The sequence below is a fragment of the Hemitrygon akajei genome, chromosome 3 (genome assembly GCF_048418815.1).
Source record: "Hemitrygon akajei chromosome 3, sHemAka1.3, whole genome shotgun sequence".
NCBI lineage: Eukaryota > Metazoa > Chordata > Chondrichthyes > Myliobatiformes > Dasyatidae > Hemitrygon > Hemitrygon akajei.
The window spans coordinates 140,783,764-140,804,465 of record NC_133126.1 but is presented as its reverse complement, the minus strand read 5'-3'; positions in this window follow the sequence as shown (position 1 = coordinate 140,804,465).

Genomic DNA, 20,702 nt, shown 5'->3' with positions numbered 1-20,702 from the left:
CGCACCCTGGTAGCTCAGCTGGTCCCTGATCATCGAGTAGACCTGTGGACTGACCCTGGAGAGGAGAACTCTGCGCATCGTGGCAGGCTCGGTCACTTGAATCTCCTCCAGGTATGATTCAAAGCAGGGAAGCTGGAGTTCGAAAGCGTTGCCGGCCTCCTGGGATCGAGGGTCAATATCCAATTTGTCCGGTCTTAAAATGCATTCCATTTTTTAAAATCGCAGACCCCTGTATAAAGGTGATTGGGGCACTGCTCCTCCCTCAGTCTTCAACATGGTCATGCTCTGTTTTCACTGTTAATACAAGTGTATCGTTCACTTCCAGTCTCCTAGAGTTATTGATAGTGCATCAGTTTTACTAACAGCGAAAACGGAGCACAACCATATTGAAGACTGTGGGAGGAGCAGTGCCCAAATCATATATAACCATATAACAATTACAGCACGGAAACAGGCCATCTCGGCCCTTCTAGTCCATGCTGATGCTTACACTCATCTAGTCCCACTGACCCGCACTCAGCCCATAACCCTCCATTCCTTTCCTATCCATATACCTATCCAATTTTACTTTAAATGACAATACCGAACCTGCCTCTACCACTTCTACTGGAAGCTTATTCCACACAGCTACCACTCTCTGAGTAAAGAAATTTCCCCTCGTGTTAGCCTTAAACTTTTGCCCCCAGCTCTTAAATCATGTCCTCTAGTTTGAATCTCCCCTACTCTCAATGGAAAAAGCCTATCCACATCAACTTGATCTATCCCCCTCATTATTTTAAATACCTCTATCAAGTCCCCCCTCAACCTTCTAAGCTCCAAAGAATAAAGACCTAACTTGTTCAGCCTTTCTCTGTAACTTAGGTGCTGAAACCCAGGTAACATTCTAATAAATCTTCTCTGTACTCTCTCTATTTTGTTGATATCTTTCCTATGGTTCAGCGACCAGAACTGTACACAATACTCCAAATTCGGCCTTACCAATACCTTGTACAATTTTAACATTACATCCCAACTCCTATACTCAATACTCTGATTTATAAAGGCCAGCATACCAAAAGCTTTCTTCACCACCCTATCCACATGAGATTCCACCTTCAGGGAGCTATGCACCATTATTCCTAGATCGCTCTGTTCTACTGCATTCCTCAATGCCCTACCATTTACGATGTATGCCCTAATTGGATTATTCCTACCAAAATGTAGCACCTCACACTTATCAGCATTAAATTCCATCTACCATCATTCAGCCCACTCTTCTAACTGGCCTAAATCTCTCTGCAAGCTTTGAAAACCTACTTCATTATCCACAACGCCACCTACCTTAGTATCATCTGCATAATTACTAATCCAATTTACCACCCCATCATCCAGATCATTAATGTATATGACAAACAACATTGGACCCAATACAGATCCCTGAGGTACACCACTAGTCACCGGCCTCCAGCCTGACAAACAGTTATCCACCACTACTCTCTGGCATCTCCCATCTAGCCACTGTTGAATCCATTTTACTACTTCAATATTAATACCTAATGATTGAATCTTCCTAACTAACCTTCCGTGTGGAACCTTGTCAAAGGCCTTACTGAAGTCCATATAGACAACATCCACTGCTTTACCCTTGTAAACTTTCCTCGTAACCTCTTCAAAAGGTTTAATGATTTGTCAAACATGACCTTCCACACACAAATCCATGCTGACTGTTCCTTATCAGACCCTGTCTATCCAGATAATTATATATACCATCTCCAAGAATACTTTCCATTAATTTACCCACCACTGACGTCAAACTGACAGGCCTATAATTGCTAGGTTTACTCTTAGAACCCTTTTTAAACAATGGAACCACATGAGCAATACACCAATCCTCCGGCACCATCCCCGTTTCTAATGACATTTGAAATATTTCTGTCAGAGCCCCTGCTATTTCTACACCAACTTCCCTCAAGGTCATAGGGAATATCCTGTCAGGACCCGAAGATTTATCCACTTTTATATTCCTTAAAAGTGCCAGTACTTCCTCCTCTTTAATCGTCATAGTTTCCATAACTTCCCTATTTGTTTCCCTTACCTTACACAATTCAATATCCTTCTCCTTAGTGAATACCGAAGAAAAGAAATTGTTCAAAATCTTCCCCATCTCTTTCGGCTCCACACATAGCTGTCCACTCTGATCCTCTAAGGGACCAATTTTATCCCTCACTATCCTTTTGCTATTAATATAACTGTAGAAACCCTTTGGATTTATTTTCACCTGACTTGCCAAAGCAACCTCGTATCTTCTTTTAGCTTTTCTAATTTCTTTAAGATTCTTTTTACATTCTTTATATTCCTCGAGCACCTCATTTACTCCATGCTGCCCATATTTATTATAGATATCCCTCTTTTTCCAAACCAAGTTTCCAATATCCCTTGAAAACCATGGCACTCTCAAACTTTTAACCTTTCCTTTCACCTAACAGGAACATAAAGATTCTGTATCCTCAAAATTTCACCTTTAAATGACCTCCATTTCTCTATTACATCCTTCCCATAAAACAAATTGTCCCAATCCACTCCTTCTAAATCCTTTTGCATCTCCTCAAAGTTAGCCTTTCTCCAATCAAAAATCTCAATCCTGGGTCCAGTCCTATCCTTCTCCATAATTATATTGAAACTAATGGTATTGTGATCACTGGACCCGAAGTGCTCCCCAACACATACGTCCATCACCTGACCTATCTCATTCCCTAACAGGAGATCCAACACTGCCCCTTCTCTAGTCGGTACCTCTATGTATTGCTGCAAAAAACTATCCTGCACACATTTTACAAACTCCAAACCATCCAGCCGTTTTACAGAATGGGCTTCCCAGTCTATGTGTGGAAAATTAAAATCTCCCACAATTACAACCTTGTGCTTACTACAAATATCTGCTATCTCCTTAAAAATTTGCTCCTTCAATTCTCTCTCCCCATTAGGCGGTCTATAATACACCCCTATAAGTGTTCCTACACCTTTCCCATTCCTCAATTCCACCCAGATAGGCTCCCTAGATGAGTCCTCTAATCTATCCTGCCAAAGCACTGCTGTACTATTTTCTCGGACAAGCAATGCAACACCTCCTCCTCTTGCCCCTCTGATTCTATCACACCTAAAGCAACGAAATCCAGGAATATTTAGTTGCCAATCACACCCCTCCTGAAACCATTTATACAGGGGTTTGTGGGAGGAGCCACAGGAGCAGTCAGCAAAGGGGCATGTCCAGACAGGTATACATGGTTTACCACAGGTATAGGGCACAACCATCCCCACCACTGAGAACATCTTCAAGAGGTAAATCCCCAAGTAGGTGACATCCATCGTTCAGGATTTTCACCATCTAAGACATGCCCACTTCCTCAGATTACCATCAAGGAGGAGATAAAGGAGCCTGAAGACCCATCCTAGGATTTAGGAACAGCTTCTTCCCATCTGCCATCGGAATTCTGAACAGCGAATGAACCCATGAAAATAACATTGACATTCTTTTTTAACCTTTTTTATTTTTATAATTTATAGATTTGTATGCTTTTGCACTGTACTGCTGCAGCAAAACTACACCTTTCTATTATATATTAGTGATAATACGTCTGATTCTCATTTCACCAATACCTGTCAGATTCCACCACTCTCATATGCACCAAGGGCAGATTAACAGCTATTAATTAACCTACCAACCTACATGTCTTGGTCTGTGGGAGAAAATTTGAGGGCTGGAGGAAACCCAAAGAGCCACAAGTGTGCAGACTCAACTCATCAGGATTGAGCCCAGGTCTCTGTCACTGTGACACTCCGAAATCCTGCAAACCATTATTGCTCCAGCACAGCATATTACTTAATGAGTCTGCAGTCGGACAAACTGATTGAACTATTTGCATTTTATCATGTCAGGATTTTGTGGTGGCATTAACAGTAAAACCATTGATGTTTATTACATTGCAAAACTGATGGCAACTCCAGGTTACAGGCAAATGTGCCACATTAATATGGAAATCCCACAGGAAGTGATTCAGCCTTCAACTTAAGCAGTGTTGTTTGTAATTTACATCTCCAGAATCAATGGAAATCAGTTGGACGGATGAAAACTTAAAATATTTACCAACTATCACCACTGTAAAATAACCCGGAAATAGAAGTCAGCATCCAGTGTCCAGCTGCCACTTGTAGCAGTAATGAATTATCAGTGATCCCGACTGATTCAGTCAGCTGAATCTGCGGTGTATTCCATGCCAAGCTGCTTTCATTGGCACAATGGGGCAGAGAAGTCACACAGCCACCCCTTGTGTGCAGATGGAGTTCTCTTTGCTTTGTTTCTTTCTGCAGTGTCCATATAATGTTTCGAAAATCCTGGATAAGATTTAACTCCCATGGTCCCTATATTAATGATGGTACTTTGTTTTGGATGGGATTTCTTTTTTTTAAGATTCCTCGTGTGAGCATCAACTACACCTTAGCCTAATGCTTAGTCTAATGTTTTCATGCATATGGGGCTCGGAGGATGTGAGCTGATTTAACTATTTGTAACCATGGGAACAAGGAAGGAAGTCTGGGTTGCCAGCTAGCTGGCTGGAAGTTAAGAGTGGGGTGGGTGGATGGGAGATTGTATCAGGAGACTCTTCACTGAAGCAAGACTGGAATAATGGAGACATAGGTCAATCATGAATACAGTGCACGTTGATGGCAAATAGTAGGAGACAGTGACATGAATTGGGCTAGTGGTTTGTGATGGATGGTTGAAAGGACATGGTACGGAGGTGGAAAAATCAAAGATCCTAGCACACTGATGGGTGGCTTAGAGAAAAGCAAATTATGAGAAATGGAGATCCCACATGGAGTTGAGGTGGAATGCAATAGAGATGAAAAGTGTTAGTGGAGAGGGGACATATCCTAAAGAATGAAAGCTAAGTGATTGACATCCAAATTGCAATGAATAAACAAACAACTCTAAAATTCAAAGAAACAGTGGCTGCCCCATTCAAGTATTGCCCATACCCCTGTTAAAAATACAATTATAAAATATAAAATAGCATCGAGAATTAAAGCTGAAATAATAAAATAAAACAAACAAACCAATACTGGTAAGGTATTTAACATGGTCCCTCGTGGGAGGCTCAGCCAGTAGATTAAGATGCTGCCATTTGGATTCAGAATTAGCTTGCCTGCACAAGACAGAGGGTGTTGGTCGATGGGACTTATTGTGGGTGGAGGTCTGTGACTGGTGGTGTTCCACAGGTGTCTGTACTGGGTCCTCTGCTCTTTGTGATATATATAAATGACATGGGTGAAAATGAAGATGGGTTGGTTAGTAAGTTTGCAGATAATGAAGGTTTGTGGTGCTGTGGATCACATAGAAGATGAACAAAGGAAACAGCAGGATATTAATGAGTTACATATATTGTCGGAGAATTAGCAATTGGAGTTTAATCTGGCCAAATGTGCACTTTGGGGGATCAGGTGTAAAGACCAGCACACTGTTAATGGCAAGATCCTTAACAGTGTTGATGTGCAGAGTGATCTTGGAATCCAAGTCCACAGCTTCCTGAAAGTGGCTTCACAGGTTGATAGATTGGTAAAGAAGGTGTCTGGCATGCTTGCCTTGATTAGTCAAGGAAATGAGTTCAAGAGTTGCAAAGTAATGTTGCAGCTTTATAAAACTAATTAGTTCACATCTGGAGAACTGCATTCAGTTCTGGTCATTCTATTATAGGAAGGATGTTGAGGCTTTGGAGAGAGTGCAGAAAGGTTTATCAGGATGCTGCCTGGATTAGGGGCCATGTACCATAATGAGAGGTTGTACAAACTTTGGTTGTTTATTCCGGAGTGGCGGAGGCTAAGGGGAGATCTTATAGAGGTTTATAAGATTATGAGAGGCATTGATAGAGCAGACAGCTAGTATCTTTGCTCCTGGATTGTAATGATAAATACCAGAAGGCGTGGATTTAAGGTGAAAGGAGCCAAGTTCAAAAGAGATGGGCAGAGCAATGTTTTTTTGTACAGAGAATGACAGATGCCTGGAATGCTTTGCCTGGGGTGGTGATGAAGCAAATATGATAGAGATGTTCAAGATGTTCTTAGAAAAGCACATGAATGTCAAAGAAATGGAAGGATATGGACATTGTGTAGGAAGAACAGATTAGTTTAGGTGAGCATTTGATTATTAATTTAGTTAGATTGGCATAACATTCTGCACTGTCAGGCTTGTTCTTGTGTTGCGCTGTTCGATGTCTTAAGTTCTATTCAGTAATATTTGTTTAAGAAGATCTGGGTAGTTGTACCTAAAGTTGTAGCCATAGTACCGTACCTTGTAGCCATCTTTTCAGTTTCCTCCATCAAAAATTTATAACAGAAACTGGTAGAAGTGCTCGACATGCCTGGTAGCTTCTATGGAGTGAGCTGCAGCCTAATATTTGAGGTCCAGATTCACCATGATCCCTATGTACCATTGGTTTAGAAACAGGGCAGAGCAGGCATGGCAGCACAATGGTAGCAATCAGGAGGGATTGGTCCTGGGAGCCCACAAACAGGACAGTTACCAGAGCCTCTGATCAAACACAAACTGAATCAGAATCAAGTTTAATATCACTGGCTTATGTCATGAAATTTATCATTTTGCGGCAGCAGTACATTGCAATACAAAATAATAAAAAACTTATAAATTACAATAACCAGAAAATAAATTTTAAAAATAATTAAATAAGCTGTGCAAAAAGAGAGTGAAAGATAGGGAGGTCATGTTCAGGAATCTGATGGCAGAGGGACAAAAGCTGTCCTTAAAATATTGAGTGTGTTTTGTCAGTCTCCCATATCTCCTTCCTGATGGTAATACTAAGAAGAGGGCATGTCCTGGATAGTGAGAGTCCTTAATGATAGATGCTGAATTCTTGGGAAGCCATCTTTTGAGGATGTCCTTGATGGTGGGGAGACTCTTGCTCATGATGGAGCTAGCAGAGTTTACAACTTTTTACAGCTTTTTCCAATCCTGTGTATTGGTGCCTCCACACCAAATGGTGATACAGCCAGTCAGAATGCCCTTCACGGTACACTTTGCAGGTCTTTGAGGATCCCTTCAAATGAAGAGGTGTGCCTCTTCATAATTGCAATAACATGTTGGGCCCGGGATAGATCTTCAGCGATGTTAACACCCAGGAACTTGAAGTTAACACCCTTTCCACTGCTGATTCCTCAAAGAGGACTGCTGTGTGTACCCTCAACTTACTCTTCCTGAAGTCCATAATCAGTTCCTTGGTCTTACTGGCATTGTGTGCAAGGTTGTTGTGACACGCTCAGCTGATCTATCTCTCTCCTATACACCTCCTTGTCACTATCTGAAATTCTGTCAACAATAGTTGACAAAGAAACCAGTTGCTGATTATTGTTGATAGCTCTGCCCAGGTGACAAACCAGTATTCTTCCATACTGAAAACCATTTGGAGCAAACATTGAGAGTCGCAATATATTTGAAATATATTTTAATCAGCAACTTCAATGGCTTGGAGCATCACCGCTAATTGAGCTAACAAACTTGTGAATAACTTGGCTCTCAGTCCCAGTCTGCAGCAGGTAGCAAGGAAATCAACAATGGATTAAACTTTCTTGATCTCCTCTTCACCGATATACATGTTGAAATTGCTGTTTGTGCTGAAAAGTTCTAGAACATAGAACAGTACAGTACATGAACAGGCCCTTCAGCCCACAATATTGTGCCAAAACAAATAAATTAGTAACCAAATGGCCAATTAAACTAATCCCCTCTGCCTACACAATGTCCATATCCTTCAATTTTCCTCACATTCAAGTTCCCATCTAAATGTCTATCTTCTAAAAGTCTCTAATGTATCTTCTTATATCAGCACTCCAGGAAGTGCATTCCAGGCACACACCACTCTTTGGGGAAAAAAAACTTGCCACTCAAAACTCCTTTGAAATGATCATCTCTCACCTTAAATGCACGGCATCTGTGTTTTAGACATTTCAACCCCTGGGAAAAAGATACTGTCCACCCTACCAGTACCTCTCATAATCTTATAAACCTCTCTCAGATTTCCATTTGGCCTCCGCCAGGCCAGAGAACACAGCCCAAGTTTGTCCAGCCTCTCATTATAGCAGCTGCCTTCTAACCCAGGCAGCACCCTGGTAAACCTCCTCTGCACCATCTCCAAAGCTTCCACATCCTCCCTATAGTGGGGTGAGCAGAACTGTATGTGATACTCCAGATGCTGTGTAACTAGGGTTTTATAAAGCTGCAAAGTAAATTTCTGGCTTTGGACTTAATGCCTTGATTAATAAAGGTAAGCAAACCATATTCCTTCTTAACCACCCTATCAGCCTGTGTAAAAACTTTCAGGAGCTATGACCTAGGACCACAAGACCCCTCTGCTAATAAACACTGTTAAGGATCTTGCTCCGAATTGTATACTGTCTCTTTGCACTTGAACTTGGAAGGTGCAACACTTCATATTTGGCCGGGTTAAACTCCATCTGCCTTTTCTCCACCCATACCTGCAACTGATTTATGTCCCACTGTATTCTTTGCCAGTAATCTATGCTATCCACAACACCAACAAACTTTATATTATCTGAAAATTTATTAATCCACCCGTCTACATTCTCATCCAGGTCATTTATATACATGGCAAACTGCAAAGGTCCCAACACAGATCCTCGTGGAGCACCACTAATCACAGACCTCCAGCTAGAATATGTCCCTTCAATAAAAACCATGCTGGCTCTCCATAATTAGGCTGTAGTTTTCCAAATGGTCATCAATACTATCCCTAAGAATTCTCCACAATAACTTTCCTACACTGATGTGAGGCACACTGGTCTATAGTTTCCAGAATAATCCCTGGTTCCCTTCTTGAACAAAGGAACAACTTTAGCTACTTGCCATTTCTCCAGGACCCCACCTGTGGCTGAAGAGGTCACAAAGAGGTCATCTCTTCACTTGATTCTCTTAATAATCTGGGATATATCCCATCAGGCCTTGGGGACTTATCCACCTTAATGCGCTTTAGAGATCCAATACAACCTCCTCCTTCAAAATGCCCTAGCTGTAAGGACATTTCAAAGTAAAGAAGGCAGTAGTGTTGGGTTTCTTAAAGAGCATTAAAGTGGATAAGGTGAATAGGGCCTGGCATTTCAATACTCTTGGCACTGATCTCTCTATCCTCCACATCCTTCTCCTTGGTCAATGCTGGTGTACTCATTAAGGACTGTTACGTACCCCGTAACTGGGTCACTTACCAGCAAAGATAGAGAGGTCCATTGAAGTCTGATGGTACTATTTTTAACAGTATTTATTGGTAAAAATACACAAAAATAATATCAATGCAACCATACAGATAATATACGTCGTCAATACTAAATCTAAAAGCGCGGGTATAATAATAATCAATAAGAAATAACTCTATCGTTGTCTAGGGGATAATGTATTGTCCGATGGAAATATAAAAGTCACTCAAGTTCATTCAAGCTGCAACTTTTGGTTGGAGAGAGAGACGGATTAAAACTTGCCCATTCCTTTTATGATGTCAATCCTTTGAGAGTTGTTGGGGCTGATTTCTCCTTTGTTGTTAGCTAAAGCCGTTCTTCTGTGGCAAGGCCCACCAATACCGAGGCAAATGGAAAAGGACGCACGTGGCTTTCCACCGGCTTTCGCTATTACGCTGTTACAGGATTTCTAGTGTTTCTTCTGGTGCGTCTGAGGGGCTGTTCCCACAGACCCTCTTTTATCCCCACTCACGAGGTCTCAGATGTCAATCAGGGTGGAATGATGCCATCCCCCAACCAGCCCACATTGCCTGAGGGCCTCCACGAAGCACAGTACTCAATACACAATTCCGTCTCCAAGAGACAATGGCCGTTTCCCGTAGCTTTGTATCGCCGAGGGGCCAAGACATTCCAAACGTCTCTCTCTCATTTCCTGGGTCTCCTGACCTGAATTAATAGCGATCTTGCGATTCTCAAAAAGGAGGGGGCTACTCTGCACCCCTCGGCCCCTCAGAGTTGGGCACAGGCGTAACAGGACCTCACCCACTTCCTCTGCATCCAAGCAAATGTTCCCTCCCCCCTTTATCCTCGAGTAGTCCAACCTCTCCTTAGTTATCCTCTTGCTCTTGATATCTTGGACTCTCTTTAGTCCTACTTGCCAAAGACTTTTCATGACCTATCCTGTCTTTCCTAATTCCCTTCCTGAGTTCTTTTCTGACTTCTTTAGAATCCTCAAGGGCTCTGTTTGATTCCAGCTTCCTAAAATTTACATACTTTTCCTTTTTCTTCTTGACTAAATTAATCTCCTCTCTTGACATCCGAAGTTCTCTTACCTTGTCATCCTTATTCTTTTTCCTGACTGGAACATACCTGTCATGTACTCTGTGCCATTGGTCTTTAAATATCTTCCTCATGTCAGATGTGGAAGCCCAAAACAGCTGTTTATGATTAATTCTCCCAAGTTCCTGCCAAATGCTCTTGTAATTTGTCCTGCTCCAATGTAATGCACTTCAACAAGGCCCTGCATATCCTTATCTATACCTACCTTAAAATTTAAGCAGTTGTGGTCATTGTTCCCTAACTGCTCACCCATAGAAAGGTCAGTCACCTGGGCAGGATCATTCCCCAACACCAGTTCCAGTACGGCCCCTCCTCTTGTAGGACTACTTACATATTGATTTAAGAAACCCTCCTGGATGCACCTAACAAATTCTGCCCCAACTAAACCCATTGCACTATGAAGGCCCCAGTGTATATTAGGGAAATTGAAGTCCCCCATAACAATAACTCTATTGTTTTCACGCCTTTCCTTCCTCTGCTTGCATATTTTTTCCTCAGTGTGCCGGGGGTGATCTGAATGTTGAAATTATAATCCCATCAGAGTAATTGCACCTTTTTATTTTTGGGTTCTGCCCATATAGACTCAGTAGACGTACTCTCCATTATGTCTCTTCTGTGTGCAGTTGTGATATTGTCCCTGATTAGTAGTTCAACTCCACCCCCCCCCCACCCCTTACCTCCCTTTCTATATTTTCTAAAGCATCATAACTGGAAAATTAAGCACCCATTCCTGCCCCTCTCTCAACCAAGTCACCATAATGGCCACGACATCGTAGTTCCGTGTACTGATCCATGCTCTAAGTACACCTCGTTGACCCATAATACTCCAAGTATTAAAATACACACTCTTCGAAGTATCTGTCCCTTCATATCCAGTACCTTGCTTCTATCTGTTTTTACAGGCCCTGACATCTAACTTCCTTTTCATCCTTTCACTTTCTGACCCGGTGCTCTAGTCCTGTCTCCCGCCAAACTAATAGAAATGTACATTGCACTGTCCCTTATGAGAAGACAGACCAATTTCACACGAGGATATTTTTATGTGACATAAAGTTGTGTTAAGCGGGTTAGCTCTGAAATAGCTTCAAATATTCAAATGATGAAGGAGGCACTGTGGGATATCGATAGAAATATATTCCTTCAAATTCCGTGCTTTATAATTATCACCAACCCTGCTTCAGTGATGAGCATTGAAAAAGACAGGATTAGTATCAGCCATACCTAGAAGTGCCAACCTGTTAAACTTTAAAATTGCATGCAATCTAAGCCAACAAAGGAACAAACAACTGTCAAAGATAAGTGATTCCGTGTCCTTTTATCTTTGATGGTTGTGTCAAGGCTAAGTGGAAATAACTTTTTCAAGATAAGTGGTCATCATGATACAGCAATCTTACCATATCCAATGATGAGCAATCAAAGAACTAATGGAATCAATTAGAATCAGGTTTAATATCACTGACATATGTCACGAAATTTGTTGTTTTGTAGCAGCAAAAATGGTATAAATTACAATAAGATATTTTTCTGGCAGTCGTTTATTGATTCTGTTATAGAAACATAGAAACATAGAAAACCTACAGCACAATGCAGGCCTCCACCATCATTGCCGGCAGCCCATTCCATGCACTCACCACTCCCTGCGTAAAAAAGCTTACCCCTGACAACTCCTCTGTACCTACTCCCCAGCACCTTAAACCTGTGTCCTCTTGTGGCAACCATTTCAGCCCTGGGAAAAAGCCTCTGACTATCCACATGATCAATGCCTCTCGTCATCTTATACACCTCTATCAGGTCACCTCTCATTCTCTGTCGCTCCAGGGAGAAAAGGCCGAGTTCACTCAACCTATACTCATAAGGCATGCTCCCCAATCCAGGCAACATCCTTGTAAATCTCCTCTGCACCTTTTCTATGGCCTCCACATCCTTCCTGTAGTGAGACGACCAGAACTGAGCACAGTACCCCAAGTGGAGTCTTATCTGGGTCCTACATAGCTGCAACATTACCTCTTGGCTCCTTAATTCAATTCCACGATTAATGAAGGCCAATACACCATATGCCTTCTTAACCACAGAGTCAATCTGTGCAGCTGCTTTGAACGTCTTATGGACTTGGACTCCAAGATCCCTCTGATCTGCATACTGTCAAGAGTCTTACCATTAATACTATATTCTGCCATCATATTTGACCTACCAAAATGAACCACTTCACACTTATCTGGGTTGAACTCCATCTGCCACTTCTCAGCCCAGTTTTGCATCCTATCAATGTTCCGCTGCAACCTCTGACAACCCTCTACACTATCCAAAACACCTCCAACCTTTGTGTCATCAGCAAACTTACATCCCTCCACTTCCTCATCCAGGTAATTTATAAAAATCACAAAGAGTAAGGGTTGCAGAACAGATCCCTGAGGCACACCACTGGTCACTGACCTCCATGCAGAATATGACCAATCTACAACCACTCTTTGCCTTCTGTGGGCAAACCAATTCTGGATCCACAAAGCAATGTCCCCTTGGATTCCATGCCTTCTTACTTTCTCAAAAAGCCTTGCATGGGGTACCTTATCAAATGCCTTGCTGAAATCCATATACACTACATTTACTGCTCTTCTTTCATCAATGTGTTTAGTCACATCCTCAAAAAATTCAATCAGGTTCATAAGGCACGATCTGCTTTTGACAAAGCTATGCTGACTATTCCTAATCATATTATACCTCTCCAAATGTTCATAAATCCTGCCTCTCAGGATCTTCTCCATCAATTTACCAATCACTGAATTAAGACTCACTGGTCTATGATTTCCTGGGCTATCTCCACTCCCTTTCTTGAATAAGGGAACAACATCCGCAACCCTCCAATCCTCGGTAACCTCTCCCGTCCCCATTGATGATGCAAAGATCATCAACAGAGGCTCAGCAATCTCCTCCCTCACCTCCCACAGTAGCCTGGGGTACATTTCATCTGGTCCTGACAACTTATCCATCGATGCTTTCCAAAAGCTCCAGCACATCCTCTTTCTTAATATCTACATGTTCAAGCTTTTCAGTCTGCTGCAAGTCATCACTACAATCACTAAGATCCTTTTCCATAGTGAATACTGAAGTAAAGTATTCATTAGGTACCTCAGCTATTTCCTCCAGTTCCATACACACTTTCCCACTGCCATACTTGATTGGTCCTATTCTTTCATGTCTTATCCTCTTGCTCTTCACATACTTGTAGAATGCCTTGGGGTTTTCCTTAATCCTGTCCGCCAAGGCCTTCTCATGGCCCCTTCTGGCTCTCCTAATTTCATTCTTAAGCTCCTTCCTGTTAGCTTTATAATCTTCTAGATTTCTAACATAACCTAGCTCTCTGTACCTTTCATAAGCTTTTCTTTTCTTCTTGACTAGATTTACTACAGCCTTTGTACACCACAGTTCCTGTACCCTACCATAACTTCCCTGTCTCATTGGAACGTACCTATGCAGAACTCCACACAAACATCCCCTGAACATTTGCCACATAGTTACTATTCTATAGATTTGTTGAGTATATCCGCAGAAAATAAATCTCAGGGTTGTATATAGTGGTATGTGTGTACTTTGATAGTAAAATTTACTTTGAACTTTGAAGAAATTATATATGTATATATATATATATGTGTGTGTGTGTGTGTGTGTGTGTGTGTGTGTGTGTGTGTGTGTGTGTGTGTGTGTGTGTGTGTGTGTGTGTGTGTGTGTGTGTGTATTAAATTTAATTTTGAAATTAGTGCAAAAGAGAGAGCCTAAATAGTGAAGTAGTGTTTATGGGTTGGTTCATTGTCCATTCTGAAATCTGCTGCTGGAGGGAAAGAAACCATTCCTAAAATGTTGAGTGTGTATCCAAAGGCTCCTGTACTTCCTGAATCTTCCCTCTGGCACTAATGTGCTACATCTGCCCATTCACCTTCATCCTCGCCTCCACTGAGGGCCTCAAACAGTCCTTCCAGATGAGGCAACACTTCGCTTGTGAATCAGCGGGTGTTGTCTTTTGTGTTCGGTTCTCCCAATATGGCTTCCTCTACATTGGTGAGATGTGGTGTAAATTGAGGGACATCTTTGTAAAGCACCTCTGCTTCATTCACCTAAAGCAGTGCTTCCTAAAGGCCAAACATTTTAATTCCATTTCCCTTTCCCATTCTGACATGTCAGTCCTTGGCCTCCTCTTGTGCTAAGATGAAGTCACCCTCAGGGAGGAGGAGCAACATCTTATATTCTGTCTGGGTACAAACAATTATAGCAGGCTTTCAGGCTGAAAGAAATCATTACTTCCTTTAATGTAATCCAAGAGAAAATTAGTTGAAAGGGAAGCTAAATCATTCAAATTCAGCAACTTACAAATATCTTCCTCTTCTTTCTGGTGAAAATATTTCCTCTTCTCTAGACAATACAGATGTTTACAACTTCCCAAAATCTCAGGCGACTCAATAGTCTTCATACTGGAGCTAAAATTGTTGGTTGGTTTCTTGCCATGGATTCACACCATTGCAAGCAAGTGGTACTAAGTGATATTCAAGAGCAATAACATCGGATAATCCCTCCACAGAATTAATGCATAGAGGGTAAATGTCTAATTAAAGTCCATTCCTTAATCAAATAACATGCCACAACCAAAGCTTTGGTTTGTTAAGTTCAATACCATACCATTAATCATAGCATGAGATGTGCATTCCAGTCTACATACAAAGTGAAAGAAGTTGTTTTCCTTATTAATCCAGCACTGGGCATTAGCTAATTAGTTTGTTTAATAATTTATGCCAGCTGAATGGGACAAAGATTGAAAAACTATGCCATTTGGGAAAAAGGACAAAAAAAAAATTGGAATACTATTGATTCTAGAAAGGCTAGTTATTGGTGGGGATACATATTGAACTAAATATTTATTGTACTATACAAATGTTGTTGATCTTCGGTTATTTTTTATAGAATAGCCTGGTCAGACAGTTTGAACATGCTCACTTGTGGAACTTCATATCACTGCTCTACTCTCTCTGCACCCGTGATTGGCTAGGCACAGCTCAAACACCATCTACAAATTTGCTAATGATAAAACTATTGTTGTTATTGAATTTCAGTTGGTGACGAGGAGGTGTGTAGGAGCAAAATAGATCAGCCATTTGAGTGGTATCGCAACAACAGCATTTTACTCAGTGTCAGTAAGACTGAGGAATTGATTGTGGACTTCAGGAAGGGGAAGTTGAAGGAACAGACACCCAGACCTCATCAAGGGATCAGAAGTGGAAAGTGTTAAGTCTTGCACAACTACATATATACTAAATAAAAGTTCACACATGGGAGATGGCTTTAACTGGTGTATTCACATTACAGTGAGAGAGAGCGAGAAAGAACAATGCGCATGCATAGACAACAGCACATGCACAGACAACAGATCAATATATAGTGCTAAAAGAAATAGATCCATGCTTTACACTCCCTCCCCCCCTTTAGAGTAATGCAACATAAAACTGTATATGTACAAAACATTCAATTTCCCTTTCATAACCCACATTCCAAATTAACATACTTTCACAATAACAATCCATAACTAACTTCATAGTTCTAAAGATTCATTCTTTTGGGTTGTACTCTGTTTCTTTCAGGATAGTCCTCTGGGCCTGTGGAGTGGCATCAGGTTTGGTAGGTGGCTTGTCTAAGGCAACATTCTCAGTTTCCAATGTCACATTGCTATCAGTGACATGACCATCACTGAGAGGCAAGTCTGGTGACTGTAATGTGTCATTCTTGCTGGATGAGGTCGACTCAGATGTGTAATTTGGTTGCGCATCCAGTATCTGGTCCACATGACATCTCCATGTTTGATTTTCAACAGCCACTGTGTACATCAGTGGTCCAGTTCTTGTAGCTATCCTACCGGGTGTCCACTTGTCTTCTCGATAATCACACGCTAGGACTTCCTGTCCAATCTCAAAGCTCCTTGCTGTTTCACCTCACAACTTGCTGAACTTTTTATTCTGCACTTCCCTCTGTAGATCTGGCTTCAGGGGGTCTGCGTGAGATCTCAGGTTCATGTTCATGAACAGCATTGCAGGTGTTTGATTTGTCGTCATACAGAGTTCCAATACACAAAAAGGAAGTTGTCCACCTTGTGCTGCAGAGAAATGTCCTCCTTGTCCATTGCTTTAATGGACTTCTTGAAGGTTTGGATAAACCTTTCAGCTAATCCATTCATTGCTGGGTGGTGAGGAGCTGACTTGAAATCTCTGATGCCATTTTTCTTCATGAACAGTCAGAATTCTTCTGCCATGTATTGTGGTCCGTTGTCACACACATTTGCTTTGGGTAAGCCATTTCTGGCAAAGATAATCCTCAGAGGGGAAACAGTCTTTGCTGAGGTGGTTGATTTCATTGGTATAACCTCCGGCCACTTTGAATGAACACCCACAGCAATCAGAAACATGGGGTCCATCAATGGCCCAGGAAAGTCAATATGTACTCTTTGCCACGATGATGACAGCCACTCCCATGGTTAGAACGGTGCCTGTGGGGATGCATTTTGAACTTTTTGGCATCCTAAACAGCTTTTGGCCAAGTTTTCAATCTGCTTATCTATACTCAGCCTCTACACATAACTCTGGGTGAGACTTTTCACCTTGACTGTACCCAGGTATCCTTCATGTTGGGCAGTTTAGAGGGAACCACAACACAAGATCCACATATCAGTAAGTTTGGACGTCCCAACAGTTGGTCTCATCTCGCTGAGAACTCTGGAAATACAGGGTTACCATGAGCTGACCATCCTTGTGTGGTGATTTCATAGACTTCTGATAACGTCACTTCATTCCTTGCTTCCCTTTGTTTTTTCAGAATTTGCTACTGGCAACAAATGTAGTGTGGAACACTTCTGCTGGTTCACAGTATGAAGACGTCTCTTCTTCAGTTGTCAATAATGGAAGATGTGGTTAGCCATCAGTGTTGCTGCATTCTTTGGTAACCTTGAACTCTATGTCATCAAAGTCGGCTGTTAGGAAATGTGCCCAATGTTGTAACTGGATAGCAGTCATCACTGGAATTCCCTTCCTGACATTGAAAATGGACACAAGGGGATGGCGATAATTACACTCTTCAGTGATCTTGAAGCAAACACAATCGGACGTTCAGATCCATTTTTCATAATGTGTGAAAAAACGGCTTCACGAGGGGACTCATTGCACACCAGTCTGACGGGCAGGATGGGTCATAATAGGTGAGCATTTCATTGGATGTTATTAATCTCTTTGTTTCCTTGAATGTTTTTTCACATCTTTCTGACCATCCACTCTTTGCTCCCGTCTGTAGCAATGGATGCAGCATTGCAGCAATGTTTGGAAGAAACTGGTGGTAGTAGTTTAGAAGGCCCAAGTATGACCTGAGTTGTGACACATTTTCCAGTTTGGGTGCCTGCAGCACTGCTTCAGTCTTCTCTTGTGACTTAATTCAGCCTTGCTTGTCAATGACATGTCCAAAATGTGAGATTCATTCTTGAAAAACTCACATTGCTCTCTCTTTGCATGCAGACCCTACTCACTCAGCCTGGTAAGCTCTTTACAAAGGTTCAGGAGGTGCTCTTCATCATTTTTGCTAGTTACACTGAAGTCATCAAGGTAACATTGTGTTCCTGGGATATCTAGGAGCGCTTGGTCCATTGCTCTTTTCCAAATTGCTGGAGCTGTTGGGACACCAAAAATGAGATGATTATACTGGAACAGTCCCTTGTGAGTGTTGATTGTGAGGAACTTCCTGCTTAACTCCTTGATCTCCATTTGCAGATAGGCTTGTGACAAGTCAATCTTTGAAAACCTCTCCCCACCTGCCAAAGATGCAAAAATGTCTTCTATTCGTGGTAGGGGACACTGCACAGCACACAACCCCGGGTCGATGCTCACCTTGAAATCCCCAATGGCTCCGGCCTTCCCTTTCTTGACCGCTGAGACAATGGTTGTGGCCCAATTGTTCTACTCAACTTTCCAGAGAATTCCAGACACCTCCAAGCTGTGCAGTTCAGCATCCACTTAAAGACATAGTGCATAAAGCTTGGTGTTGCTGTTTCATCCAGTTCAATTCTGGCCTTCATGCTTTTACCAATCCCTTTTTGAAAAACCTTCTCATTAGCATTAAGCAGCTGTGCCAGTCTCTGGTTGGTGCTACCATCTGGGCTATCGCTGCCTGTTGTTGTCACACTGAGAGCTTTGACGGAGTGCCATTCTAGCTGGATTTTTCTCAACAATTCACATCTGAAAAATGTTGGCCCTCCACTTTTCAATACGTAAAGTTCTAATGCTGTGTCTGGCCTCAACATATCACATTCACCTTCATTTTGCCTTTGGGAGACACTTCTTCGCCTTTGTAGGTATTTAGCATCACTGAAGTCCTCTCTAATGGTCTAAAAATGTCTGTTAGCCTCTGGAATTATGGACAAAGCTGACCCTGTATCCAGCTCCATTTTCAGTTTTACACCAGACACATCTATTGTGATCCAGATGATTTTGTGATCTCCTTTAGTAATACTATGCAATTCTAAGCATGACAGTTCATCTTTGTCAGACTCTATGTTGTCTGATTCTGTTTTACATTTGGTAACCTTATGATTTGCTTATTTGTGTTTGAGACTTTACACTCAGTTGTGCTTTTTGTCTTCATTTCACATTCTCTCTTCGTGAACTTGTCTGTGACACTTTCTGCAGACTTTTACCTTGAACCAATAGTGATGCACCATCAATAACTCATGCTGAGACTTAGGAAGTGAGATATCGGCTTTTATTGACTGGAAGAATAAACAACACTACATCCTGGGGAGAATGAGGGAGAGCAGCAGCCCACAGTCGCCTTTATACAGGGGTCTGCGGGAGGAGCCACAGGAGCAGTCAGCAGGGTCTATGGGAGGAGCCACAGGAGCAGTCAGACAGGTATATCTAGTTCACCACATTCACCCCCCCTTTGTTTTAAAAGAGTCCCCAAGTATATTTACAGGTTAAGTCTATCAGGCGGTCGAATCGTTCGCTGCGATCTACGTAGCTCCGGCTGCAATTGCACAGGTGCCGGAGGTGGTGATGGCACAGGTGCCGGAGGTGGTGTTTGCACCGGAGGCGGAGAGGGGGTTGGTTCTGTCCCAACTGGAGGTGTCAGGGATCCCTTGCGTGTGTGCGAGGTCCCCGGAATAGATGCGTACGAGATGCCTGGTACATGAGCGTCGTGAGGAGTCTGGGTGTGGCACGGTGTGTGCGGTGTCACCTCGGGTACAGGGTGCATAGTTACCGTGGAATGTTCGGGGTAGTGGTCTGCTGCTCCGGCGGGCGCCAGGTCGCGGACAGAGACCGTGTCCTCCCGCCCATCAAGCAAGACCACGTAGGCATACTGGGGATTAGCATGCAGGAGGTGAACCCTCTCGACCAGCGGGGAGTACTTATTACTCCTCGCATGTTTACGTAGCAGCACTGGCCCCGGGGACGTCAGCCAAACTGGTAGGGTGGTCCCAGTGACAGACTTCCTGGGAAAAGAGAATAGGCGTTCGTGAGGGGTGGCATTAGTGGACGTACACAACAGGGAGCGGATAGAGTGGAGTGCCTCAGGGAGGACCTCCTGCCATCGGGAGACCAGCAACCCTTTTGACTTAAGGGCTAAAAGTGTGGCCTTCCACACTGTGGCATTCTCCCTCTCCACCTGGCCATTCCCCCGGGGATTATAACTCGTGGTTCGACTAGTAGCAATGCCCCTAGCTAGCAGGAACCGGCGCAACTCGTCACTCATAAAGGAGGACCCTCTATCACTGTGGACATAGCAGGGATATCCGAACAGAGTGAAGAGCTGGCGTAGGGCTTTTATGACCGATGTGGTAGTAGTGTCGGGGCAGGGAATGGCAAAGGGGAATCGCGAGTACTCGTCAATAATACTGAGAAAATAGACATTGCGGTCGGTGGAGGGAAGGGGGCCCTTAAAGTCAACACTCAGTCGCTCAAAAGGGCGGGTGGCCTTGACAAGCTGCGCAGTGTCAGGACGGTAGAAGTGCGGTTTGCACTCAGCGCAGATCTGGCAGTCCCTGGTCATCGCCTTGATGTCCTCCAGGGAGTACGGCAGGTTCCGGGCTTTAATGAAATGGTAAAATCGGGTGACCCCCGGATGGCAAAGATGGGCATGAAGGGCATACAGCTGGTCGAGCTGTGCGCTAGCACACGTTCCCCGGGATAGGGCATCAGAGGGTTCATTGAGTCTGCCAGGCCGGTTCAGGATATCATAATTGTAGGTGGAGAGTTCTATTCTCCATCGCAAAATTTTATCATTTTTGATTTTGCCCCGCTTTTGGTTGCTGAACATGAATGCAACCGAGCGCT